General features: G+C 43.2%; 1 long non-coding RNA gene across 8 annotated transcripts in view; it reads left to right on the plus strand.

Annotated features, from left to right (window-relative positions):
- The window catches only part of LOC147339853 (uncharacterized), a 174,568-nt gene extending 148,055 nt beyond the window's left edge, over nt 1-26,513 (plus strand). For 3 of the 8 annotated variants that reach the window (XR_015159227.1, XR_015159224.1, XR_015159228.1), the window contains 2 exons: nt 21,607-21,685; nt 25,932-26,513. This is a non-coding gene — a long non-coding RNA (uncharacterized LOC147339853). Of the gene's footprint in view, nt 1-8,834; nt 9,067-10,045; nt 10,731-21,606; nt 21,686-22,184; nt 23,187-25,931 lie in introns of those variants that run through there. The other 5 variants (XR_015159226.1, XR_015159225.1, XR_015159229.1 and 2 more) reach the window with 5 other exon arrangements.
- Nucleotides 26,514-27,090: the final 577 nt, after the last annotated feature.

Raw genomic sequence — 27,090 nt, forward strand, 5'->3', positions numbered from 1 at the left:
TTCCCTGCTCAGGCTAAAATCATAACCGTCACAAACTCCTTGGGGAATTTTCTTGTGTTGTTGTGTCTATGTGCATACATGGAATCACAGTTAATCACTAAACTAAATCATCTATGTGCATGCATGGAATCACAGTTAAATCACTAGATAGTGACATTATCTGAAAAATACTGTGTGGGCATCGACTGTGTTTTCTCCTATGGGGCCAGTGTGACTGACACCATTAACAGTAATACCTTTTGCACTCACCATCCCGTTGTTCCCCTTGCCCACTCCTGCCATGGACGTACATCCAACCTGTGTGCAAGGAAGGCCAGAGTGGCACAGAGTTGCCCTGGAGCAGCCCTGGGCCATGATGAATGAATGGGAGTAGGAGGGTCAATACCCCAGCTTCCTCTCCCTAAGATGGGACAACTCTGAGGTGTACCTCATACATTCCCCTAGAGATTCTCGGGGATATGAAACCCCAGTTGCCCACAGAGGGAGCCTGTTCTTGCACTGGCTTCTCTGTTTCTCTTCTTCTGTCTCACTTCCTCATTTCCTGACTGCTGCTCCTTCCAAATAAATGACTCGCACTTGAATTTTATTCTCAGATCAACTTCTGAGGGAGCCCTATCTAAGACAGCCAGGTGTACTGGGCAATACCAAGGAGCATAAAATATTTATCCAAACACAAAGAGCTCACCATCTGGTTACCAGTTTTTAAAGTAGACAGTAAAGCTTTGAAATACAAGTTTTGATGTAGCTGTCCAAGTTCTAAGAATACATTTTATGAAAATTATTGTAGTTGTACACAAACTTAGACACCAAAATGTTCATCTCTTGTCAAAGTATTGAAAATAATAGATAAAATTAGGAGATGTAAGTGACCTATCATAGGGAAGTGAATAAATAATGGTATATCCATATAACAAAATTTTTTCATGGGGACTGTCCTGGGCACTTGAGGATATTTCACAGCATCTGTGGATGCCAGCAATACCCCACCTCCAGTTGTAGCAAACAAAAGCATCTCTAGACATTGCCAAGTGTCTCCTGGGAGCAAAATCATTCCTGGTTCACAACCACTGGCCTAACAGAATTTCATATTGTGAAAGAGTTAATGACCACAAAGTCAAATAAGATGATTCAGAAGTTGTTTCAGATTTACATGAGTTTTTTTTTTTTTCATTTTGAAATAAACAGTGTCATATCAACATTTAACTTAAAGTTGAGCTATTTCAAATCCTAAAAGATGATGCTGTGAAAGTGCTGCACTCAATATGCCAGCAAATTTGGAAAACTCAGCAGTGGCTACAGGTCTGGAAAAGGTCAGTTTTCATTCCAATCCCAAAGAAAGGCAATGCCAAAGAATGCTCAAACTACCACACAATTGCACTCATCTCACACACTAGTGGAGTATTGCTCAAAATTCTCCAAGCCAGGCTTCAACAGTATGTGAACTGAGAACTTCCAGACGTAGAAGCTGGTTTTAGAAATGGCAGAGGAACCAGAGATCAAATTGCCAACATCCACTGGATCATCAAAAAAGAAAGAGTTCCAGAAAAACATCTACTTCTGCTTTATTGATTATGTCAAAGCTTTTGACTGTGTGGATCACAATAAACTATGGAAAATTCTTAAAGAGATGGAAATACCAGACCACCTGACCTGCCTTTTGAGAAATCTGTATGCAGATCAGGAAGCAATAGCTAGAAATGGACATGAAAAAACAGACTGGTTCCAAATAATATATTGTCACCCTGCTTATTTAACTTATATGCAGAGTACATCATGAGAAATGCTTGGCTGGATAAGCACAAGCTGGAATCAAGATTGCTGGGAGAAATATCAATAATCTCAGATATGCAGATGACACCACCCTTATGGCAGAAAGTGAAGAACTAAAGAGCCTCTTGATGAAAGTGAAAGGGGAGAGTGAAAAAGTTGGCTTAAAGCTCAACATTCAGAAAACTAAGATCATGGCATCTGGTCCCATCACTTCATGGGAAATAAATGGGGAAACAGTGGAAACAGTGTCAGACTTTGTTTTTCTTTTTTGGGAGGGGGGGCACCAAAATCACTGCAGATTATGGCTGCAGCCATGAAAATCAAAGATTCTTGCTCCTTGGAAGAAAAGTTATGACCAACCTAGACAACATATTAAAAAGCAGAGACATTACTTTGCCAATGAAGGTCCATCTAGTCAAAGCTATGTATGGATGTATGGATGTGAGAGTTGGACTATAAAGAAAGCTGAGCACTGAAGAATTGATGCTTTTGAACTGTGGTGTTGGAGAAGAGTCTTGAGAATCCCTTGGACTGCAAGAAGATCCAACCAGTCCATCTGAAGGATATCAGTCCTGAATATTCATTGGAAGGACTGATGCTGAAGCTGAAACTCCAGTACTTTGGCCACCTGATGCAAAGAACTGACTCATTTGAAAAGACCCTGATGCTGGGAAAGATTGAGGGCAGGAGGAGAAGGGGATGACAGAGGATGCAATGGTTGGATGGCATCACCGACTTAATGGACATGAGTTTGAGTAAACTCTGCGAGTTGCTGATGGACAGGGAGGCCTGGTGTGCTGCAGTCCACGGGGTTGCAAAGAGTCAGACACGACTGAGCCACTGAACTGAACATTTGTGCTAGGAGAAGGGCCACTTCCTCAGACCTCTAAAACAACAGCAAATAAGAGGTTTGAAGGCATCATCTGTTCAGTTTCTAAGTTTAGGCTTTAAAAAGTTGAAGTCTTGCCAGCCTCATGGGACGTTTGTTACCCATCTGTCCAGACACCGCACGAAGAACATGAGATAAACAGAACCCCCCCCCAAAATATTCTATATTAGAGACTTCCTCAGCATGATAATGTTCAGTGATTAACTGTGATTTCGCGTATGAACACAGATGGAACAAGGCAAGAAAATTTCCCAAGGAGTTTGCGATACTTACGAGTTAGCCTGAGTGGTGAAGATTCCATCAAGACATGATTATTGAGCACCCACTCTGTGCCAAGCAGTGTTCCAAGGCTGTGAGGATACAGAGGGGAGCCCCTTATGCTGACCCTAGGTGAGTTCTCCATTCTAATGAGGGGTGCCAGTGATAAACACGGGCACATCTAGGCCAACAAGCTAAATCTTGGACAAGAACTAGACCCTGTGGAAGAGAGTGGCTGGATGGTGTGGAAGTGAGGGACGCCTTTAGCTGGTGCATCTGCGCAGAGATCTGGGCCTAGCCTGGTGAAAGCACACCTGCAGTGAATGCCCTGAGCTGGGAATGAGTCGGAGTATTTGAGGAACAGAAAGAGAAGCAGCTGGATCAGAGCAAACAGAAGGTGAGAGGAGAGAGGCTAGGGCAGCTGGCTCCTTTGAAGATCTTTGCAGGAAGTTTGGGTTGTATTTCATGACAGAAGGTGCAGGAAGAGAAGGGGAGGGACAAGGTCTGGTTTCTGCTTTGGAAAGCTCCTCTTGAGCACGTGCCAGAGTGACCTGGAGCAGGACGAGAGAAGCATCTGCTGTTTGGTCTCCTCGGGAGTCCAAGTGAGGCCAGCTGGGTTGGAGGGGTGGAGGTGAAGTGCTTGCATTTGGAAGGAGATTCGGGAGAAGTGTTGTTGGCCTATGTGGGCCTGGCAGTCCCAGTGTACTGAGCCAGCTGTGGAAAAACAGAGGCCAGAGTGAGGAGCTGGGGGCTTGGCAACGTGCTCGAGCTGCTTGAAACTGAAGCTCCAGGGAATGAAGCAGTGACTTGTGACAGAGAGTGTGAATGCCAGGGCCTTGTAAACCCATTTTTATTTTTAAATAGGCTAACAGCCAGGGAGTAGGGCATTTTGTAACTTCCTTGGGAGTCAGAGCCAAGTGGCGCCAGGAGCTGCTGCCTGTGTGAGCAGCACAGAGCAGAGGCCAAAGCACGGCTGGCTCGGGGGAGATCCTCTTATTCCTTCCTGAAAAATCCCTGTCTGGTGACTGATGCCTGAAACTCCACCAATCGAGAAATGTCTTTCAGGGTTGGGTTCGTAGTTTGGGACAAAATGTGAATTCCTTCCAGAAGGCAAAGCAGAGGCCAGCCATGAGACTGAGCCCTGAGGAACGTGACTTTCAGGACTGTCAGAAGTCAGAGGGGACAGAAGATTCTTTCTGGGTTGGAAACAGTTTTAGGGCTGTGGCACTGGAAGTCCTGAGGTGTCCAGTGGGTGACCGCTGGGTGAGCAGGTTTGGGTGGGGTGAGGGGAGCTCAGAGAGAAGGAAGCCGTCCATCAGGAACTGAAAATGGGCAAGGGGGCAAATATAGCCACACTTCCTGAGGCCACCCTGGCCTCTTGTGTCTGATCTGCACATCAGGAGGCCCTAGCCTCCTCCTCCCATGGCTCCTGGAACCTAACAGCTTTTCCAGGCTCCTCTAGGTGAATAACACCAACATTTAATTCAAAAACCAACATCCAGAGCATTTAAGTGACTGAAACAGTTTTGATGGCCATTGAAAACACAAATCAAAACCATTTTAATAGGCTGTAAGCCTATTTAAAAATAATTTTCTCACTGCATTTTATCCTTTAACGTGATCTTTGCTGAATTTTCTTATCTTTCAATTCACTAACTTAAAACGTCTCATCTTTGGAAGGCATTAAAATGAACAACATTGTTATTTCTGTCTTAATCACGTTTTCTCCTACTTTTCACCCTACCTGTCTAACTGCAGGATACAGAAGCATTTTTTCCCTCCCTCCTTGTTCACTGGCCGCTCACAGTTTTATTCATTCTTTTCACTATTTAATACACATTTACTGAATTCCCATTATGCATCAGCTACTGTAGGAGATTCTGGAGTGATAGAAAAGTTAGATAGTTGTCCTCTGCCCTTGAGGACCTGCTAATGGTGGGAAGAAGATACAAACAAGTAATTAAAATGCCAAAGTTAAGCACTATAATTAAGATCTGCCAAAACCACTTGAAAAAATATGTACTAAAGTTTAATTTACACTTTCATTTACTAAGTAAATAAATCCTGTACGTTGATTATCACAGTATTTCCTTTTCGTCTTTTTTTTTTTTTTCCCCCAAAATTCCTTGTGTTGGAGTACCATCTACTGAAAATGTCCTGGAAGTACAACTGCAAGGTTTTCTATTTCTTATGTTAGAGTGCCATCATGTGGACTATTTATGTAATTGCGGTTCATCCATGTTAGAGTGCCATCATGTGGAATTTTTATGTAATTTCTGGTCACCATTTTTCCATTCCTTATGTTAGAGTGCCATCATGTGGACTATTTATGTAATTGTGGTTCATCCTTGGTTGTTTTTTTTTTTCCCCATTTTTTATGTTAGAGTGCCATCTTTTGGAATTTTCTTGTAACTACAGAATGGATTATCTGTAGTTTTTGTTTCTTTGTTACAGTGCCGCCAATTGTTTTTGTTACATAATTGCAAAGAGTTGAACATGACTTGCTGACTAAGCAACAAATATTTTTCTTACTTATCAGGTAAGACTGTCACCAGGTAGAATTTTCATGTAATTGTACACAGATATGTTTTTCTTGTTTTTCTGGTTAGAATATCACTCGACTTTTTTCCTGCAATTGCAGATCAGATTTTTCATGTTTCTCACAGTAGCGTGCCCCCCAGTGGAATTACTGTGTAACCGCAGAACTTGTTTTTCTTATTACAGGTATTGCCTACTTTCTGAAAATTATTATTACTCCATTGTGTTTTATGAAACACCTAATTAGTAGGAGATGCTATTGAAAATAATACCTAATTTTCAGTAATCAAAATAAATCTGAAGAGCATTTTTGCTTTCACACACACAAAAAGAGCCATTACTGACTGTATTGATGTTGGTCTTTTGTTACAGTTAAGTGGCATTATTGAAACTTCTAGAAATCTGGGATTCTCTATACCCCATTTCTGTTTACAAAATGTTTTACAGGAACTTTGCTTTCAGATAGTGGGAAAACCTGTAATAGGATTGAAAAATGTGTTCTGCACTTACATGATAATTCCACCATGTGGCGCCCAGATCACCATGGGGGTGGAAATACCATATAATTGCAAAACAAGTTTCTTATTATTCAGGTTAGGATGCCACCCAGTATAATTTTCCTGCAATTGTATAACAGATGTGCTTTCAATTTCTTATGTAAAGTGGCACCTTGCAGGATTACCCAGCAGTGGCAGGAAAAAACGTTTTCATTTTCTTGCGAGAGTTCCACCTAGTGGAATTGTTCTTTGTTATAAAGTACACTGAGACATCTGAATAACCTGGAGAATTTCTTAAAACAAAAATTTCATGTCCCCATCCCTAGAGTTTCTTATTCAGGAGGTTTGGGATGGGGCGTGGGGATTTGCATTTCCAACAATCTTTCCAGTTTATCAGTTCAGTTCAGTTCAGTCGCTCAGTCGTGTCCGACTCTTTGCGACCCCATGAATCGCAGCACGCCAGGCCTCCCTGTCCATCACCAACTCCCAGAGTTCACTCCAACTCACGTCCATCTAGTTGGTGATGCCATCCAGCCATCTCATCCTCTGGCATCCCCTTCTCCTCCTGCCCCCAATCCCTCCCAGCATCAGAGTCTTTTGCAATGAGTCAACTCTTTTCGTGAGGTGGCCAAAGTACTCGCATGAGGTGGCCAAAGTACTGGAGTTTCAGCTTTAGCATCATTCCTTCCAAAGAACACCCAGGACTGATCTCCTTTAGAATGGACTGGTTGGATCTCCTTGCAGTCCAAGGGACTCTCAAGAGTCTTCTCCAACACCACAGTTCAAAAGCATCAATTCTTCAGCCTCAGCTTTCTTCACAGTCCAACTCTCACATCCATACATGACTACTGGAAAAACCAGTTTATGCTGATGCTAATTATCTGAGACTACCCTTTGAGAACCGCTGAAATACCTACTCCTTAAATCTTAGTTTCACACATAACTGAGAATTTTTTTCCTGTATAATTTCTAGAATTGTTTCAGTTCCAAAGAGCTGTAAGGATTGGAAACCTTTGCTCTCCTGAATCCTTCCAAAGAACTTAGGATACCTGTTGATTAGATGTACCAGTTGCTTTTGATATCAGTTTTTGCAAACTTACCTAAGCCACATTACAATGTGCAATGAATTCTGTTTGTTTTCTGTACCACAGTACCACAGACCACAGGCACTCCCTGCATACCTGTTGGATGAACAAACATGGGCCTTCAGCATTGCCAGGTTGTTAGGATAAACATGGCAGCTTTCCACTACTGAAATAGGACACTTAGTTTCCTTGTCTGCAGCTTCACTATCATGTGACAGTGAAAGAAGCTGCAGGCAGAAATCGGTCAACATCATTTATTCACATGCAAGCACAAACCTTGCCCTACCGCCTGTGCCTAGAAGCAGCCAAGGGCCTGCTCTGTCTCTTCAGGCACCATGACAAGCTTCTTCCTGAAGTGTTAAATCAAGGCAGAGATAACAGAGTCTCTGTAAGAGCTGAACATGGACTGCTATTTCAGAGCTGTTATCCCTCTGACTTGTCAGATGCTTATCCTTCATGCAAGAGTGGGTCCCTCATTATCTTTGTAGCCAGTCACATGTTTTGAACACCACTCATTTCACCAATGAAAAAGTTTTCCTTATATTTGTTAGGTGAAGTAATAAACTCTGGTGCAGATGGAGATGGGATATTTGCAAGTCCTCTACAATATGGAATCCCTATCAGGGTTCTTCTGATGTTAACAAGCTAACCTGCAGCATGGCTCCCTGATTAGGGTGCATCACAGGTTGACTGACTGCCCCTCTGGTAGAAAAGACTAATGTGAATTTATACACATCTATATAGGCTTCCCTGCTGGCTCAGACAGTAAAGCGTCTGCCTGCAGTGTGGGAGACCTGGGTTTGATCCCTGGGTTGGGAAGATCCCCTGGAGAAGTCAATGGCACCCCACTCCAGTACTCTTGCCTGGAAAATTCCATGGACTGAGAAGCCTGGTAGGCTACAGTCCATGGGGTAGCAAAGAGTCGGACACGACTGAGCAACTTTGCTACTATATGGATGTGAGAATTGGACTGTGAAGAAAGATGAGCACCGAAGAATTGATGCTTTTGAACTGTGGTGTTGGAGAAGACTCTTGAGAGTCCCTTGGACTGCAAGGAGATCCAACCAGTCCATCCTAAAGGAGATCAGTCCTGGGTGTTTATTGGAAGGACTGATGCTGAAGCTGAAACTCCAATACTTTGGCCACCTGATGTGAAGAGTTGACTCACTGGAAAAGACCCTGATGCTGGGAGGGATTGGAGGCAGGAGGAGAAGGGGACGCCAGAGGATGAGATGGCTGGACTGCATCACCGACTGGATGGGCATGAGTTTGAGTCAACTCCGGGAGTTGGTGATGGACAGGGAAGCCTGGCATGCTGCGATTCATGGGGTTGCAAAGAGTCAGACACGACTGAGCGACGGAACTGAGCTGATACCACTTCCTTTACGATGGATTCTGTGAAAGTAAATTGCAGACAGTATAAATCCTGGAAACCAGAAAGGTTTTTTTCATGCATTTATTTACTCACTCTTTATTAAAAGTCTTAACACAAGGGAATGTAGGCTAAAAGTTGGGAATTCTGAGTTCTGGTCTCTGCTAGACAACAAGCTAGCTAGCTGTGTTAGCTCAGACAAATTCCTTAACCTCGCTCAGCCTTTTTTCATTTGTGAACAAGAGGCCTGAACCAGCCATTACTAAAGCTACCTCTAACTCTAAAATGTCAAGATACCATTCTTTTGGAAAATGTCAGGACTGATTTGCAATTCATTATCCTCCAGCCTTTGTCAGCTGCAGTGAGGATTAAACCCTGATATCCCCAAGCATCCATTGTATGTAGTGAATTAACCTCTCTTGTAGGCCTAATATAGGAGTTCTGTACTCTCTCTGGCAGAAGGGAAAAGACAGTCACTGCTGTCATCTGTGTTCTGTGGTCCAGATGAGGAACCTGGTATGAAAAAGCCTTGCAAAGCCCTCTGCAGATCATCCAGCACAGAACACCCAATGGGGTGCCACAGATGAGCTACGAGGAAGCCAAGGTAGACTGATCTGCTTGCCTTCGCTGGAGGCTGGAATTCCTGTGGAGGCCCAGGTTGGTGTGACAGCTGCCTGGCAGGTTGATTCCAATGAGCTGAGTAAGGAGCACTGTTTTCTCCCTGTTCTGCAACATGAACAGTGTGATAAGCACTTCTCTACTATGGAATGAACTCAAAAATGTGCAACTTAGGCCATGGGAATCATGGTCCTTACCCAAAAAGATGCCCCGTGGAGATGTGAGTCAAAGCTTGCCAAGCAGCTGAAGGGGAGGGTGGGCACACATCAGTGGGAACTCTCCTCACTCAGTGGGGTGCCCAGTTCCCAAACTCTAGTCACTGTCGAAGACAACTGTCTGTTTCAGTACAAAACTTGGTGCCGCAACACAACACGCCTTTAGTATCTCCTGTGGCTCAGGAATGCAGAAGCAGCTGAGCTGGGGGATTGGGGCTCAGGGTCTCTGGTGAGATTGTGGGCCAGGCTGCAGTCATTTGGGCCGGGAGGAGCCATCCCCAGGTCCCTGGCTGGACTGTGGGTACCCCGTGGGCCTCCCTGCAAGGCTGCTAGGGGGGCAGCTGGCTGCTCCCAGAGCCAGTGTGACCTAGCAGATGGAAAAAAGCCTAGTGCTTTTATGACCCTGTCTTAGCAGTGACATCACTGCTTCTGCCAGGGTGCAGGAGAAGGACCCGAGGGTGTGATGCCAGGGGGAGGTGCCACTGGGCCAGCCTAGGGGCCGCTGCACCTGCCTCTGCAGATCCATGATGCAGGGCAGCTGCCTAGGGAGCCATGCACATCATGGTGATACCGTCCTCTGGTGGGAAGGGAAGTCTGGTTGCCCTGTGCTCTCTCCAAGTCCTCTAACTTGCCCCTCCTTCAGTATTCTTCTCTCCAGAAAAATTCACCGTTTTCTCCCCTTACCAGCCAGACCTCCCAACTTAGACCAACCCCTGCCTTCTAGCTCCCTTTTTTCCTTGCCTTTCTTTCTTCCCTCCACTTTCTTTTTCTTCCTCATTTTCTCTTATTTATTCATTTTCCAGAAAGCACAGGAGGATTTAATTTTCAAAATGATTACAAGGAACAAGTCCAAGAAGAATGATGAAAACCAAAGTACTCTGGCCCTTTGAGACTCGAGTTTTTCTCTGTGAAAAGACACCTACTTCGGCTGCCAAAAGACACTATTCTTTCGGAGCAGAGCCTCAAAGCTGCCAAAAGGAGCAAATAGCTTTTCCCAGTGAAATCTTCTATTTAAGGCACGGAGGCTCATTTGCGGAAACACTGAGATTTGGGAAACCTTGCCTCCCCATGGGGAGGGAGTCACCTCCAGGGAAGGATTCACAGGGACCCTTCTGTGAGGTGGTCCTGCACTGTGCTCTGTTTCCTTTAGAAAAGTGCCAAAGTCCTTGAAATCCAGGCCCTTTGGAAACTTCTCAGAGCATCGTGGTCTCATAACGTGAGACTGGTGAATACAGCTCACATAGGCAAAGATTTAAAGTCGAGTTTGAACTTCTCCCCCATCAAGCCACGTCAGCATCACTTGGGAGATGCCAAGTCAGCCCCGCCCAGAAGTCCCGGATGTGAAACCCTCAGGGCTGGACCACCAAGTCCAAGGAGGGATGCTGGGGCATTGAATTAAAGGACCACTGGTTTGAGAAAAGTGAGAGTCAAAAGTACACATTGGGACTCTGCCATTAATGGAGTAAAAGACCTGGGAGAGACCAGCAGGTGAGACAGAAAAAATAAGGGGATGTGACATGCTGAAATTTTCTAGGTACGAACAAATACCTAGAAAATTTGGGGGTTGCCATTCTTTCCCTTGCCTCTGACTGCCTCCCCCGCCTCCCCACTTTCTGCTCTATCCCCCCTGCTCAAGCACCAGCTCACTAACAGGAACCAGCCCTGTTTGAGTCTGGGCGGGTCGGGGGTGGGGTGAGAAAGTGATCATTTCCTTAACCACGTTTTGGAGCCAAAAGCTTTTAAAAGAGCCGCTGGCTATGAAGCATTTGCTCGAGTTCGCCACTAGGGGTCGCCAGCAAGTTGCTCTCAAGCCTATCACAACCCATTGCCAGCTTTTTAAAACAACTGTTTTTTAAGCATCCTCTTTAGAATCCTTAAGTGTAATTCACAGGTAATAATACTTAACTTCACACATAATTTTTAGATTTTTTAAAGACTATAATACAAGCAAGAAATCAAAACAGTGTGTTATAAACTAATATGTATGTCACGACGAAGTGGTTGGATGTTTGGTCATAATCACTGTGACTGCAGTGCCTGCGGGCATAGACCAAAGTGGGGTGTTAAATCAGTGGCTTGAATACCACTAGTAGCATTGCCACTGGTGATAGGACTTTTCTGCAGTGGTAAACAACTCATGAAAAACCTGGAAAAAAGCAAGTTATCAACACAGCCCTCAATTTACTTACTAGATACTTTTGTATTCCTGTGAAGTTCATTCAAAAGCTATTTTTTATTTTTCTGTAGAATGGTGATAGGATCTAAGTCCAGATATTGCATGCAGGTTTTAGATGCAGGATTCCACCTACATAAATGTCCAGAGGAACATTTGAAAGTCATGTGAGAAGTAGACAACATTGCCATCACACAGGATGTCAGCAGTCGAAGTTCAAGGGTACCCCCACATCCTTGTCACAGCAAACCCTCGCCCACAGAGATGCCCACTGTGAGCCATAGAGGACAGCGCAGCGCCCATTGAGAATCACTGGAAAGAGAGGAGCAAAGGCAAGAGAGGAGAGACTAAGGAATGTACTTGCAGGCTCAAGATGGGCCAAGGAGCATAGTCTTCTGGCAGATGCAGCAACGTGGGGCCCATGTGGGCTAGGGTGCACACTCGTGCCGTGTTGCCTGTTTGGGTGGCAGGGAAACACCATTCACTTGTGTCTTCCTCCCACGTTTTAGCCCCTCTACCACCACCCTTGGAGTCAAAAAAGTATTTAAATATCTAGAAATCCTTTTTAAAAAGTTCTACCTGTTTATTGCTACCAGCCCATCTCCCTCTACCCTGGTCACACGTGCATGTTCTGTCGTGTAACCTCATGGTTTGTCATCCGCCAGGCTCCTGTGTCCATGGAATTTTCCAGGCAAGAATACTGGAGTGGGTTGCCATCTCCTTCTCCTAAAAACCTTTTTTAAAAATAGATGTAATGTTCTTTTTTGGCCCCAAGTGGATTTCTGAGAACGAATCTAATGCTTCTTAAGGGGCAAAGTAGGATTATGAATCAGATCCCTGAAATGTTTGCATATTGTTGGACCCAGCAACTTCACCTCGAGAAACTTGGTCCTCATGTTGATGTATGGCAAAACCAATACAATATTGTAAAGTAATTAACCTCCAATTAAAATACATTTAATAAAAAAATAATAATAATTTGGATGAGGTGATAGTTACAAATACACTCAAGCATTGTTTATAATTGTAAAACAGAAAACCATCTAATTGGGCAACAATGAGGGAATCAGTGGAATAAGTTACAGCTACAGTGGAATATTAGGAGTTGAAAATCAGGTTGTTAAAAATGTTACTTACCCATAAGAGTGGGTTACAAACTAATAGGTACCTTCTGACTTCATTCATATAAATTTTTTAAATGTGTAAATGTGTGACAAAAGTATGTAGCTGGCAGATCATACACTGACATTAACAGTGCTTTTTGTGGCCCTGTATGGTTGGAGAATATTTTTATCTTTTAAATTTTGATTTATCTTTAGTTTCTAGAATTTCTATACAGAACATGTTTTCTTTTGTAATAAGAAAAATGCGAGTTGTAAAATGATGCAAAAAAGCTTTATGAAAGAATTCCATGATAGCTATTTGGTAAAGTCCCTAACTGCCTCCCCTTGTGTTTGATAAATACCACTTTTGGTTTCTTAAAGGCTGCTGCTACTTCTGCTAAGTCACTTTAGTCATGTCTGACTCTGTGCTACCCCATAGACGGCAGCCCACCAGGCTCCCCCGTCCCTGGGATTCTCCAGGCAAGAACACTGGAGTGGGTTGCCATTTCCTTCTCCAATGCATGAAAGTGAAAAGTGAAAGTGAAGTCGCTCAGTCATGTTTGACTCTTAGCGACCCCATGGACTGCAGCCTACCAGGCTCCTCCGTTCATGGATTTTCCAGGCAAGAGTACTGGAGTGGGGTGCCATTGCCTTCTCTGTCTTAAAGGCTGGCAAGTTGCTTAAGATTGGCAAGGTTTATTGATGGTGAAGCCAGTTGTGCACACAGTTGGTGAAGCCCGGTGGTTTTTTTAAATTAATTTTTTATTGGAGTATAGTTGTTTTACAATGTTTCTAGTTTCTTCTGTACAGCCAAGTGACTCAGTCAAACCCATACATAGATCCACTGTTTTTCAGATTATTTTCCCACAGAGGTCATTACAGAATATTGAACATCCAGTTCCCTGTCCTATAAAGTATGTCCTTGTTTGTCATCTATTTGATACATATTCGTGTATATGTCAATCCCAGGCTCCCGTTGTATCTTCCCCCTCCTCCCCCCCGCTGCTTTCCCCTTTAGTAACCATAAGTTTGTTTTCTTTAGCTGTGACTCTATTTCTGTTCTGTTGTAGGTTCATTTGTACTATTTTTTTGATTCCACATATAAGCAAAATAACATGATATTTGTCTTTCTCTGACTTCATTCATTATGACAATCTCCAGGTCCATCCGCATTGATGCAAACGGCACTATTTCATTCTGTTTTCATGTCTGAGTAACATTCCATTGTATATGTATATACCACATCTTCTTTATCCATTCCTGTATTGGTGGCCATTTAGGTTGCTTCCATGTGTTGGCTATTGTAAATAGTGCTGCAGTGAACATTGCAGTAAATGTATCTTTTCAAATTATGATTTTCTCCAGATACGTGCCCAGGAGTAGGGTTGCTGGATCATATGATCACTCTATTTTTAGCTTTTTAAGGAACCTCGGTGTGTGTGCGCACCAGGTCACTTCAGTCTGTGTCAGACTCTTTGCAACCCCATGGACTGTAACCCACCAGGCTCCTCTGTCCATGGGATTCTCCAGGCAAGAATACTGGAGTGGGTTGCCATGCCCTATTCCAGGGGATCTTCCTGACCCAGGAATTAAATCCATGCCTCTTATGTCTCCTGCATTGGCGGGCAGGTTCTTTGCCACTAGAGCTACCTGGGAAGCCCGTATAAGGCACCTCCATACTATTTTCCATAGTGGCTGTACAAATTTACATTCCCACCAGTAGTGTAAGAGGGTTCCCTTTTCTCTACACCCTCTCCAGCATTTATTGTTTGTAGGTTTTTTGATGATGCCCGTTCTGCCAAGTGTGAGGTACTACCTCATTGTAGTTTTTGATTTGCATTTCTCTCATTATTAGTGATATCAGGCATCTTTTCATGTACCTTTTAGCCATCTCTATGTCTTCTTTGGAGAAATGTCTATGTAGATCTTCCACCCATTTTCTGATTGGGTTGTTTGTTTTTTTTAATTTTGAACTGCATGAGCTGTTTGTATATTTTGGAGATTAATCCATTCTCGGTTACTTCGTTTGTAAATATTTTCTCCCATTCTGTATGTCATCTTTTCATTTTGTTTATGATTTCCTTTGCTGTGCAACAGCTTGTAAGTTTAATTAGGTCCCATTTGAGGCCTGGTGGGTTTTTGTGAGTGGAGAACCTTAACCAGAAAGAAGCTGAGCTGCAGGATGAGGTTGGAGGCCGCTGAGCACCCCGATTCCACCTGTCCTTGGACATCTGTCTTTGTTTGGCCGGTTGTTTAATTAATGATCTTTGGCTAAGCACTACACTGACACAGGTTCTCTCTGTTTATGTAGCAGCTCCTGTTGCTAGCTCCCAAACAATAGTTAACTATTGACTGTGAAGATAGCAGTCACCTCTAAAACCTGCCGAGTACCCAACTGATTCATTCTCAAAGTGTACCTAGCAGAGAAATTTCTAGAAGTTGCTCAACTAATGAGGACAATGAGGTGCCCAGAGGTTCAAAGATACTAGTATGCTGCTTGTTATGGATTGTGCACTCTTCCAAGTGCTTGACAAATGTGAATCTATATAAGTTTCATAAGGGCCCCAAGAGATGAATGTTTTCTTCCCCTTGCTTTTAATGATGAGAAAGCCCAGGCACTCAGAGGTTAGGCAACCTCTCCAGATCGCAGGATTTGAAATCAGACAGATTGAGGGTCCAGATGCTATGCTGCCTGTCCACAAGCCTATTCTTAGGTTTCCAAAGGCTGCTTCTATTTGGAAATCAGCCACACAAATGACTGGCAGTAATTTAAAGCTATGACGAACTGTGTTGTTGTTGTTCAGTGGTTAAGTTGTGTCAAGCTCTTTGTGACCCCGTGGACTGCAGCACACCAGGCTTCCCTGTCCTTCGCTATCTCCTGAGGTTGGCTCAGATGCATGTCCATTGAGTTGGTGATGCTAACTAACCATCTCATCCTCTGCAACCCCCTTCTCCTGCCTTCAATCTTTCCCAGCATCAAGGTCTTTTCCAACGAGTCCGTTCTTCACATCAGGTGACCAAAGTATTGGAAGCTTCAGCTTCAGCATCAGTCCTTCCAATGAATATTCAGGGTTTCCTTTAGGATTGACTGGTTTGATCTCTTTGCTGTCCAAGGGACTCTCAAGTCTTCTACAGCACAATTTGAAAGCATCAATTATTTGGCTCTCAGCCCTCTTTTAGGGTTTCCCTGGTGGCTCAGATAGTAAAAGCATCTGCCTGCAATGCTGGAGACCCACGTTCAATCCCTGGGTTGGGAAGATACCCTGGAGAAGGAAATGGCAACACACTCTAGTACTCTTGCCTGGAAAATCCCATGCACAGAGGAGCCTGGTGGGCTACAGTCCATGGGGCTGCAGAGTCGGACACGACTGAGCGACTTCACTTTCACTTTCAGCCTTCTTTATGGTCCAACGCACATATCCATACATGACTACTACTGGGAAAACCATAGCTTTGACCATATAGACCTTTGTCAGTAAAGTGATGTATTTGCTTTTTAATACACTGTCTATGTTTGTCATACCTTTTCTCCAAAGGAACAAGTGTCTTTTAATTTCATGGCTGCAGTCACCATCTGCAGTGATTTTCGAGCCCAAGAAAATAAAATCTGTCATAGCTTCACCTTTTCCCCATCTATTTGCCATGAAGTGAAAAGACTGGATGCCATCATCTTAGTTTCTTGAATGTTGAGTTTTAAGGCAACTTTTCACTCTCTTCTTTGACCCTCATCAAGGGGCTCTTTAGTTCCTCTTCACTTTCTGCTGTTAGAGTGGTATCATCTGCATATCTGAGATTGTTGATATTTCTCCCCCTAGTCTTGATTCCAGCTTGTGATTCATCCAGCCCAGCATTTCACATGATGTATTCTGCATAGAAGTTAAATAAGCAGGGTAACAGTATACAGCCTTGTTGTACTTCTTTCCCAATTTGGAACCAGTCCGTTGTTCCATGTAAGATTCTAACTATTGCTTCTTGACCTGCATCCAAGTTTCTCAGGAGACAGGTAAGGTGGTCTGGTATTCCCATCTCTTTAAGAAATTTCCATAGTTTATTGTGATCCACACAGTCAAAGGTGTTAGCATAGTCAGTGAAACAGAAAGTAGATTTTTTCTGGAATTTCCTTGCTTTCTCTATGATCCAACAAATGTTGGCAATTTGATCTCTGGTTCTTCTGCCTTTTCTAAACCCAACGTTGAACATCTGAAAGTTCTCGGTTCACATACTGTTGAGTCCTAGCTTGAAGGATCTTGAGCATAACCTTACTACCATGTGAAATGAGCACTATTGTATGGTAGTTTGAACATTCTTTGGCATTGCTCTTCTTTGGGATTAGAATGAAAACTGACTTTTTCCAGTCCTGTGGCCACTGCTGAGTTTTCCAAATTTGCTGACATGTTGAGTGCAGCAATTTCACAGCATCAACTTTTAGGATTCTAACTAGCTCAACTGGAATTCCATCACCTCCACCAGCTTTGTTTGTAGTAATGCTTCATAAGGCCCACTTGACGTCACACTGCAGGATGTCTGGCTGTAGGTGAGTGACCACACGCATCATGGTTATCCAGCTCATTAAGACCTTTTTAATTTAATTCTCCTCTGTATTCTTGCCACCTCTTAGTCTCTTCTGCTGCTGTTAGGTCCTTACCATTTCTGTGCTTTATTGTGCCCATCTTTGCATGAAATGTTCCCTTGATATCTCCAGTTTTCTTGAAGAGATCTCTAGTCATTCCCATTCTGTTGTTTTCCTCTATTTCTTTGCACTATTCAGTGAAGAAAGTATTCTCATCTCTCCTTGCTGTTCTCTGGAAATCTGCATTCAGTTGAGTATATCTTTCCCTTTCTCCCTTGCTTTTTGCTTCTCTTTTTTCCTCAGCTATGTGTAAGGCCTCCTCAGACAACCACTTTGCCTTCTTGCATTTCTTTTGCTTTGAGATGGTTTTGGTCACTGATTCCTGTACAGTGATACGAACCTCTGTCCATAGTTCTTCAGGCAGTCTGTCTAGCAGATCTAATCTCTTGAATCTCTGTCACCTCCACTGTGTAATCATAAGGGATTAGATTTAGTTCGTACCTGAACGGCCTAGTGGTTTTCCCTACTTTCTTCAGTTTAAGGCTGAATGTTGCAATAAGGAGCTGTTGATCTGAGCCACAGTCAGCTCCATGTCTTGTTTTCACTGACCGTATAGAGCTTCTCCATGTTTGGCTGCAAAGAATATAATCAATCTGGTTTCAATATTGACCACCTGGTGATGTTCATGCATAGAGTCATTTCTTATGTTGTTGGAAGAGGGTGCTTGCTATGACAAGTGTGTTCTCTTGGCAAAACTCCGTTAGCCTTTGCCCTGCTTCATTTTGTACTTCAAGGCCAAACTTGCCTGTTACTCCAGGTATCGTTTGACTTCCTACTTTTGCATTCCAGTCCCCTATGATGAAAAGGACATTTTTTTTTTTTTTTTGATGTTAACTATAGAATGTTTTGTAGGTCTTCATAGAACCAATCGACTTCAGTTTCTTTGGCATCTGTAGTTGAGGCATTGGCTTGGATTACTGTGATGTTGAATGGTTTGCCTTGGAAACGAACCAAGATCCCTCTGTTGTTTTTGAGATTGCACCCAAGTACTGCATTTTAGACGCTCCTGTTGACTAGGAGGGCTACTCCATTTCTTCTAAAGGATTCTTGACTATAGTGTATATAATGGTCATCTGAATTAAATTTTCCCATTCCTGTGCATTTTAGTTCACTGATTCCTAAGATGTGGATGTTCAACCTTGCCATTTCTTGCTTGACCACGTCCAATTTACCTTGACTCATGGACCTAACATTCCAGGTTCCTATGTAATATTGTTCTTTACAGCACTGGATTTTACCTTCACCACCAAACATATCCACAACTGAGTGTTGTTTCTGCTTTGTCCTAGCGTCTTCATCCTTTCTGGAGCTATTAGTAATTTCCCTTCACTCTTCCTCAGTAGCATATTGGACACCTTCCGACCTGGGCTGCTCGTCTTCCAGTGTCATAACTTTTGTCATACTGTCATGGTGTTCTCACAGCAAGAATACTGGAGTGGTTTGCCATCCCCTCCTCCAGTGGACCAGGTTTTGTCAGAACTGTCCACTGTGACCTGTCTGTCTTCCGTGGTCCTGCACAGCATGGCTCATAGCGTCACTGAGTTATGCAAGCCCCTTTGCCATGACAATGCTGTGGCCAACCTAGACAGCAAGGGGATGACAAACCTAGACACCATACTAAAAAACAGAGACCTTACTTTGCCAACAAAGGTCCATCTAGTCAAAGCTATGGTTTTTCCAGTAATCATGTATGGATGTGAGAGCTGGAGCACCAAAGAATTCATGCTTTTGAATTGTGGCGCTGGAGAAGACTTTTGAGAATCCCTTGGACAGCAAGATCAAACCAGTCAATCCTAAAGGAAATCAACTCTGAATATTCATTGGAAGGACTGATGCTGAAGCCAAAGCTCCAAAACTTTGACCACATGGTGCAAAGAACTGAGTCGTTGGAAAAGACCCTAATGCTGGGAAAGATTCAGGGCAGGAGGAGAAAGGGGCAACAGAGAATGAGATGATTGTATGGCTTCACCGACTCAATGGACATGAATCTGAGCAAACTCCGGGACATACTGATGGACAGGGAAACCTGGTGTGCTGCAGTCCATGGGGTTGCAAAGAGTTGGACATGATTTGGCGACTGAACAACAACAAAATTAAGGCCACACTAATCAACCATGGTCTGCGTGATGGGAAAACACGGCCAGACTTAAAGAATATGCCACATGATGCAATACATGGTTTAGTGAAAACCAACTCATACAACCGCAGATGGAAGAAAAGGCTTCCCTACTCTTGTCAGGCCACACAGAATAAGTAAAAGGCATCGCCATGGTTGAACTACAGATCTGGTGGTCCCAGCATTTCATGCTAAAATTCTCTTCAACTGGAGCACACCCACATTTCAGTAGGGAAGAGTTTATAATTTTTTTTAACACTTCTACATTGGCTATAAGAAAGAGATGATCATCAGTCAGTTCAGTCACTCAGTCGTGTCTGAGTCTTTGTGACTGCAGCACGCCAGGCCTCCCTGTCCATCACCAACTCCCGGAGCTTGCTCAAACTCACGTCCATTGAGTCAGTGATGCCATCCAATCATCTCATCCTCTGTCGTCCCCTTCTCCTCCTGCCCTTAATCTTTCCCAGCATCAGGGTCTTTTCCAATGAGTCAGTTCTTCCCATCAGGTAACCAAAGTATTGGAGTTTCAGCTTCAGCATCAGTCCTTCCAGCCCTCCATTATTCACACATTTTACCATGTTTCAGGAAACCCACACTTTCAAGAAAACACTATGGGTCTACTTTCAATGGCTTTCTCTTGGAGCCGTGCCGTGAGTATATACATCTATCTTCCATATGTACAAAATGCAAAGCTGAAGGTAAAATCCTTCTTTGGCTTCTCACTGTTCTTAAGACAAATGTCTAAATCTTCAGTGAATTTAAAAAGGCCAGGATGATCTGCCAATCTCATTTCCATTACTCAAAAGCATCTGTGATGTGCCCTAGGACTGCCTTGGGCATGGCCTCTGATTGCCTCAGCTCAGCTGGTTACCCAGTGCAGCTCAGCTAGCAGATCACATCTGAAAGGCTTTTCCTCAGCCTTTCCTAACCACTTCAGACCCTCAGCCCTGCATAACACCCTTTATAATAGAAATGCATTGTCGTTGTTGTTCAGTCACTCAGTCTGTCTGACCCTTTGTGACCCCATGGACTGCAGCACGCCTGGCTTCGCTGTCCATCACCAACTCCTGTAGCTTACTCAAACTCACGTCCACTGAGACGGTGATGCCATCCAACCATCTCATACTGTGTCATCCCCTTCTTCTCCTGCCTTCAGTCTTGCCCAGCATCAGGGTCTTTCCTAACAAGTCAGCTCTTTGCATCAGGTGGCCAAGGTATTGGAGTTTCAGCTTCACTGTCTGTCCTTCCAATGCATATTTAGGGTTGATATCCTTTACCACTGACTGGTTTGATCTCCTTGCAGTCCAAGGGACACTCAAGAGTCTTCTCCAACACCATAGTTCAAAAGCATCAGTTCTTTGGCACTCAGCCTTCTTTATGGTCCAGCTCTCACATCCATACATGACTACAGGAAAAACCATAGCTTTGACTATATGGACCTTTGTCGGCAAAGTAATGTTTCTGCTTTTTAATATGTTGTCTAGGTTTGTCATAGCTTTTCTTCCAAGGAGCAAGCATCTTTTAATCTCATGGCTGCAGTAACCATCTGTAGTCATTTTGGAACCCAAAAAATAAAGTGTGTCACTGCTTCCATTGTTTCCGCATCTATATGCCATGAAGTGATGGGACTGGATGCCATGATCTTCGTTTTCTGAATGTTGAGCTTTAAGCCAACTTTTTCACTCTCCTCTTTCACTTCCATCAAGAGGCTCTTTAGTTCTTCACTTTCTGCCATAAGGGTGGTGTCTGTAGCAAAGAGCAAAAGATGAAACGTGGATTTCCTTAAAACAACTGGAGATAATTGTTTAACATGTAATCCCTAATGTCTGGCATCTACACTACTCTTTCTGTAATGAGGAATTTCCAAACATCCACAAGAGTTCAGAGAAGTGTACAAGGAACACCTATTCAGACATCACCAGCTTAAACAACCATCAGCTCAGGTGCCAACTTGTTTCCTTGTACACATCCCCCAGCATGGCCACCACTGGCACTGAGTTATTTTAAAGCTGCTTCCAGACATCATAGCATCTCAGCCATAAAAACTTCAGTGTATCTGTAAAAGATAAGGACTTTTTATAAAAATTGTTTTAATAACATTTGCATACCTAAACAAATTAATATCATCAAATATCCAATCAGTATTGAAATTGTCCAAGTCATCTGATAATTTTTTTTTTCCAGTTGGCTTTGTATGAAATGCAGCCAGGATCCACAGGTTGCATTTATGTGACAATTCCTGTATCTTCGTTTTTTCTTTTTCATTTATCTTGCCATTTGCTTACTAAAGACACTAGGCCATCTATTCTGTAATACTTACTGCATTTTTTTGATTTTTACAGATTCCATCCTGTAAGCTGGTAGGAAGTCTGAAAGCTTGATGGGATTCCAGTGTGATATGGAAGCAAGAACATTCTGCAGGTGAGGAGACATCTGACCTTCTCCTGGGGCAGAAGTGTGGGCCGCTGGTTGAGTAGATGTTGTCAATTTGATACTACTTTATAAAGTTCTCCAGTGGCTAGATCCATCATCTCATTGAAGGTTACAAGATGGAGATATTAGAACTCTAGGATTCCTTCTTTATTAGTGAGAACTTTTCTATAAAGTACTTTCCCCCATCAGTTACTGGTTTACTTGTAATTCAGTCTGTGTAGGAAAGGGAGGATAAATTGTCAATTTTTTTCCCATTACCTGTTTTCAGAGTAATTACAATTGGGTGTCTCTTTGCTTCTATGTCTTTCCAGTAGAGAGTTAGGATGTATATATTTTTAAGAGGAAAATAGCCATGAGTTTATACTGTTATTTCCAATTCAAAATCAGTACCACCAGGCTTCTTTTCCTTTCATTTCATGCTTGTGTATCTTTTGTTTCATGTTTAAAATCTTTGTTCCTAATGACATCAACATAACTGTATATTCAGTTTTTCAGGCTGTGAGTGTGTATCAGATCAGATCAGATCAGATCAGTCGCTCAACCGTGTCCGACTCTTTGCAACCCCATGAATCGCAGCACACCAGGCCTCCCTGTCCATCACCAACTCCCGGAGTTCACTGAGACTCACGTCCATCGAGTCAGTGATGCCATCGAGCCATCTCATCCTCTGTCGTCCTCTTCTCCTCCTGCCCCCAATCCCTCCCAGCATCAGAGTCTTTTCCAATGAGTCAACTCTTCGCATGAGGTGGCCAAAGTCCTGCAGTTTCAGCTTTAGCATCATTCCTTCCAAAGAAATCCCAGGGCTGATCTCCTTTGGAATGGACTGGTTGGATCTCCTTGCAGTCCAAGGGACTCTCAAGAGTCTTCTCCAACACCACAGTTCAAAAGCATCAATTCTTCGGTGCTCAGCCTTCTTCACAGTCCAACTCTCACATCCATACATGACCACAGGAAAAACCATAGCCTTGACTAGACAGACCTTTGTTGGCAAAGTAATGTCTCTGCTTTTGAATATGCTATCTAGGTTGGTCATAACTTTCCTTCCAAGGAGTAAGGGTCTTTTAATTTCATGGCTGCAGTCACCATCTGTAGTGGCACTGATAACTGAAAACAACTGAAGCTTGTTTTTTGGCAGTTCTTTTTTTCTGGCTATATTACTGTGTTGTTCAAGTCATGCCCTGTGAAGTTAGATCAACAACTTGGTATATGGTTAAATTCATTTGTTGCATTTTGTCTCCATTTGTATTCCATTTGGTATCGTGCTTATGGAAAACACTTATGTTGCTCCAGAGTAAAAGTAGCCCCGAGTGATAATCTTTCCAACAGGGACAATCCCTTTGTCCAGTGGGTAGGACTCTGTGCTTTCACAGCTGAGGGCCCAGGTTTGATCCTTGGTTGGGAAACCAAGATCCCACAAGCAGTTCAATGTGGCCAAAAATAGTAACTAAAAATAATCGTTCCAGCAGCCTGGGGTCTAGCACACCAAAAACACTCAAATATTCATTGACTTTTATGATCTGTGTATATGGTTTTTCTAAATCATCCACTAGGGGGATGGTTCTCACAAAGCCAAAGGTATGGAAAGGACAATGGAGTGCCTTAAAGTTAGCTTGATTGAGAATTTTTAGGGTGCTTTGTAAAGGAAAGGTCAGAAGGCATATTTCAATATCCCTAATCTAAATCCTCCAGCTTCACCCAGAGAAGCTGGTCCAAAATTGGCCAGGATGCTAGAGAAACAAGAGTCCCTTATCTCCAATTAATTGTACCCTGGCTCTGAAATCTTCCCCTTGTCTTTTTTTATATTATTGTAGAGACTGTCAAAGTTTATTTTTCTTTAAGAAATGAAACAGATCTTTTTTTATTGAGGTGTAATTGACATACTATATTTCAGATACACAACATAATGATTCAATATTTGTAGCTATTGTGAAATGATCACAATAGGTCTAGAAAACATCCACCACTACACATAATTATGAGTTTTTCCTTGTGATGACAACTTTTAAGATGTACTTTTAGCATCTTTCAAATATGCTGTGTATGACATCCCCATGACTTACTTAGGAGCTTCCCAGGTGGCGCTAGTGGTAAAGAACCCACCTGTCAATGCAGGAGACATAAGAGAGCTGGGTTCGATCCCTGGGTTGGGAGGATGCCCTGGAGGAGGACATGGCAACCCACTCCAGTATTCTTGCCTGGAGAAGCCCATGGACAGAGGAGCCTGGCAGGCTCCAGTACATAGGGGTGCAAATAGACGTGACTGAAGTGACTTAGCACAGTACACACATGACTTACTTATTTTATAAAGATGAAAAAATTAATAGCTTCACAAATAAATGGAAAGTTTCACTTGAACCAACCTGAGGATGATAACCAGGGAAACAGTCTTTTAGAAGAGCTCTGAGGACAGTTCTGAAGAGGGGAGGAGAGGGGAAGCCAGTATGTCTGTGACTTTAGAATTGGGTGGGTACAGTCAAGCACACATCTTGCTGGAAGGTTACTGCTCTTCATTCGGGAACAGACATCTGAGTTAATGGTTTTAGTGCTTTTCCAAGTATGGGAAGATGCAGGAAACTGGGTTCATAAAATTTTCACCCAAAAACGCCTAATGGTACCTGGCATCACTTTTGTCAGTTTTCCCAGAGGACAAAATTCCTCACTCTGATCTTCACCTTGAATTCCTTTTAGGGTATAATTTAGGTCAGTGACTGCAGTGGCTCACAACTGGATTCCAGTAGGACTGGATAGTGGGCAACAATCTTTGTTTTACAAACTCCTCCCTTTAGGTCTTAACTTTGACCAAGGTTTGAGAGGCGTTTTGTGACCAATGTGGCCCACAACACTAGGAATGCTCATCCCCAGGTCAGGCCAGGATTTCTTTGATAGGACCCTGCATGTGCTATTAGGGGACTAGGCCCTCCTGACAGTAGCCCCCAGCCTCTGGATGGCCTGTCTTGCTGGTCTGTTACAGTCAGGAAATGATTCCCTCTTGTTGCTTCTTCCCATAGCTAGAGTTCTGCTATTACTATCATTGATCTTTGAGAGCTATCTATTGGGTGAATGGTTTCAAGTCACTTAGTTATTGTTGCTTTTATCAGAGGCTCAGTCACACATCTGGTAATGCAAGAAACGATCATGTCGTCAAATAGGCAGGATATGAACAGTATAGCTAGTGAGACTAGTAAGGTCTTAAGCAAGTATTTAAGGTGAGAACTTCTGGTAGGTATGGCTCCATACCTCCTCAGGTCCTGTGACCTGGTCTGTTCTGTACCAGTCCGTATCTTTAAGGGAAATGATCTATTGGTGTTGTGCATCAGTTTCACCAAAGCTCTATGCACATGCAGGGTACATGGCGAGTCTTGGTGATCCCATGCAGAATTGAGAGAGGCGTGTTATCTTCTAAGGAGTTTCCATGGCTGGCACTAGAAGAAGAAGAATTGATCTTTCTAGTTGAGCAGGTGTTTCTGTCGTTGGGGAGGTCAGGTTAATGCATAGTGCAGATGAACAGTGCACACTAGAGGGCAGGGAAAAACATTTCTGTCTTACTCGTCTTACCTTAAAATATTAACTTTATTCAGTCAGCCTGAAAGTTGGTACCTTTTGAGCTCCTTCACCCATTTTGCCCCTACCTCAACACAGAAAATGATCTTAAGGATTCTTGGGAAATGGAAATGAACTGATGTCACCTCCCTGTTTCTATCTGTTCAAGGGCTTTCCATCCCATGCAAGGAATAATTCAATTTTCCATCTCACACACACACACACAAATCCCACTAGAGCTCTACTTGTCCTGGTGTCTTTTCTAATTCATTTCCCGTCTTGCTGCCTGCTCTGTGCCCCTGTAGTCTCCTGATCCTCTTGTGATTGCTGTAACCTACAAAGTTTATTTCCACCTTAGAGTTGGTATTTGTTGATTCCTCTTTGCAAAGCTCACCTTGGGTTCTTTGCACAGTACCTCCCCGCTTGCAATCCAGTCTCTGCTCCCAGGTCTCCTACTCAGAGGAGCATTTGTTTGTTTTTTATTTTTTTTTAATTAATTTTTATTGGCGTATAGTTGCTTGACAGTGTTGTTTTAGTTTCTGCTGTACAGCAAAGTGAATCAGTTACTGTAGACATTTATCCATCTTTTTTGGATTTCCTTTCCATTTGCATCACAGAGGTGTGTTTCTGATCTTCCTCTGGTTGTTTAGTTTCTAAGTGTTGTCTGACTCTCTTACAAACCCATGGACTGTAGTCCAGCCTCTGCTGTCCACAGGATTTCCCAGGCAAGAATACTGGAGTGGGTTGCCATTTCCTCCTCCAGGGGATCTTCCTGACCCAGGGATGGAAGTCGCGTCTCCTGTATTGCAAGCGGATTCTGTACCACTAGTGCCACCAGGAAAAAGCCTCCATTCCCTTGTTGTTGTTGTTCAATTGCCAAGTCGAGTCCTACTCTTTGCAACCTTATGGACTGGATGGGAAGCCTTCAATTGATGAGTGTGGTGACCCAAGGACAAAAGAGCAGATAAAACCAAGGAGGGTCTTGGAATGCAGGAACAGAAAAACCAGATCCTTATCCTTCCCTCCCCCATGTTGTAACTATTAATGGAACAGTATAACCTGTCTCTCCTTCTACCCCATTGGGAGAAGGTATTTGCCCTACTCTTCCCCGACCCAGCATACATGCCTCATCCAATCAGCAAATGACCTGCAAGACCCCTATCCCACGCCTTGTACCCTGGGTATAAAAGTGGACTAAGGACCCCTGTTCGGTTCTCCCTTGAGCTGGCCTGCTGTTCTAACAGCGTCTCCCATTCTAATAAACTTTATTCTTTCATTCTGTCTCATGTCTGGAAATTCTTTTCCAACCTGCGCCTGGGCCACGACAATGAGGAGGTTGAAAAGCTGAAAGCTGAGTCAAATAGTCCTAAGGCTTTAGGATCTATGAGGATATCTGTGCAGAAAAACAGACTGTCATAGAGACAGTCCCTTCTTCTTAGGGGCAGTTTGAGCCCTCATTAAAGCTACGAGTAAAACTTTAAACCAACTGTCTTGTGTTTCCTGAGTTAGCTCACACGGGTGTCTTTTAATAATGTCATTAGCCTTTTCAACTTTTTCTGAAGATTGGGGTCTCCAGGAACAGTGTGATATTCTATTCCTAGAGCTTTTGCCACCCCTGAGTTATAGCAGCTTTAAAGACGGAGCCATTGTCACTCTGAACTTTAGAGTTTAAGACCCCACTTACATCATGAGAAGTCAGTATAGTAAAATTTTGCCCATTAGTAAATTTATGAGCTTTAGGCATTAGCAAAATAGTAACAATTGCCCTTATACAATGTTGCCATAGCCTTTTTTTTTCAGTAACAACTCTGATCCTGTGGGCAAGCTCAAAGTTGGAGCCTGTAAGAGAGCAG

Source organism: Bos grunniens, chromosome X, assembly GCF_055505025.1.
Source record: "Bos grunniens cultivar Pamir isolate PY7600 chromosome X, Bosgru_T2T1.0, whole genome shotgun sequence".
Taxonomy (NCBI): domain Eukaryota; kingdom Metazoa; phylum Chordata; class Mammalia; order Artiodactyla; family Bovidae; genus Bos; species Bos grunniens.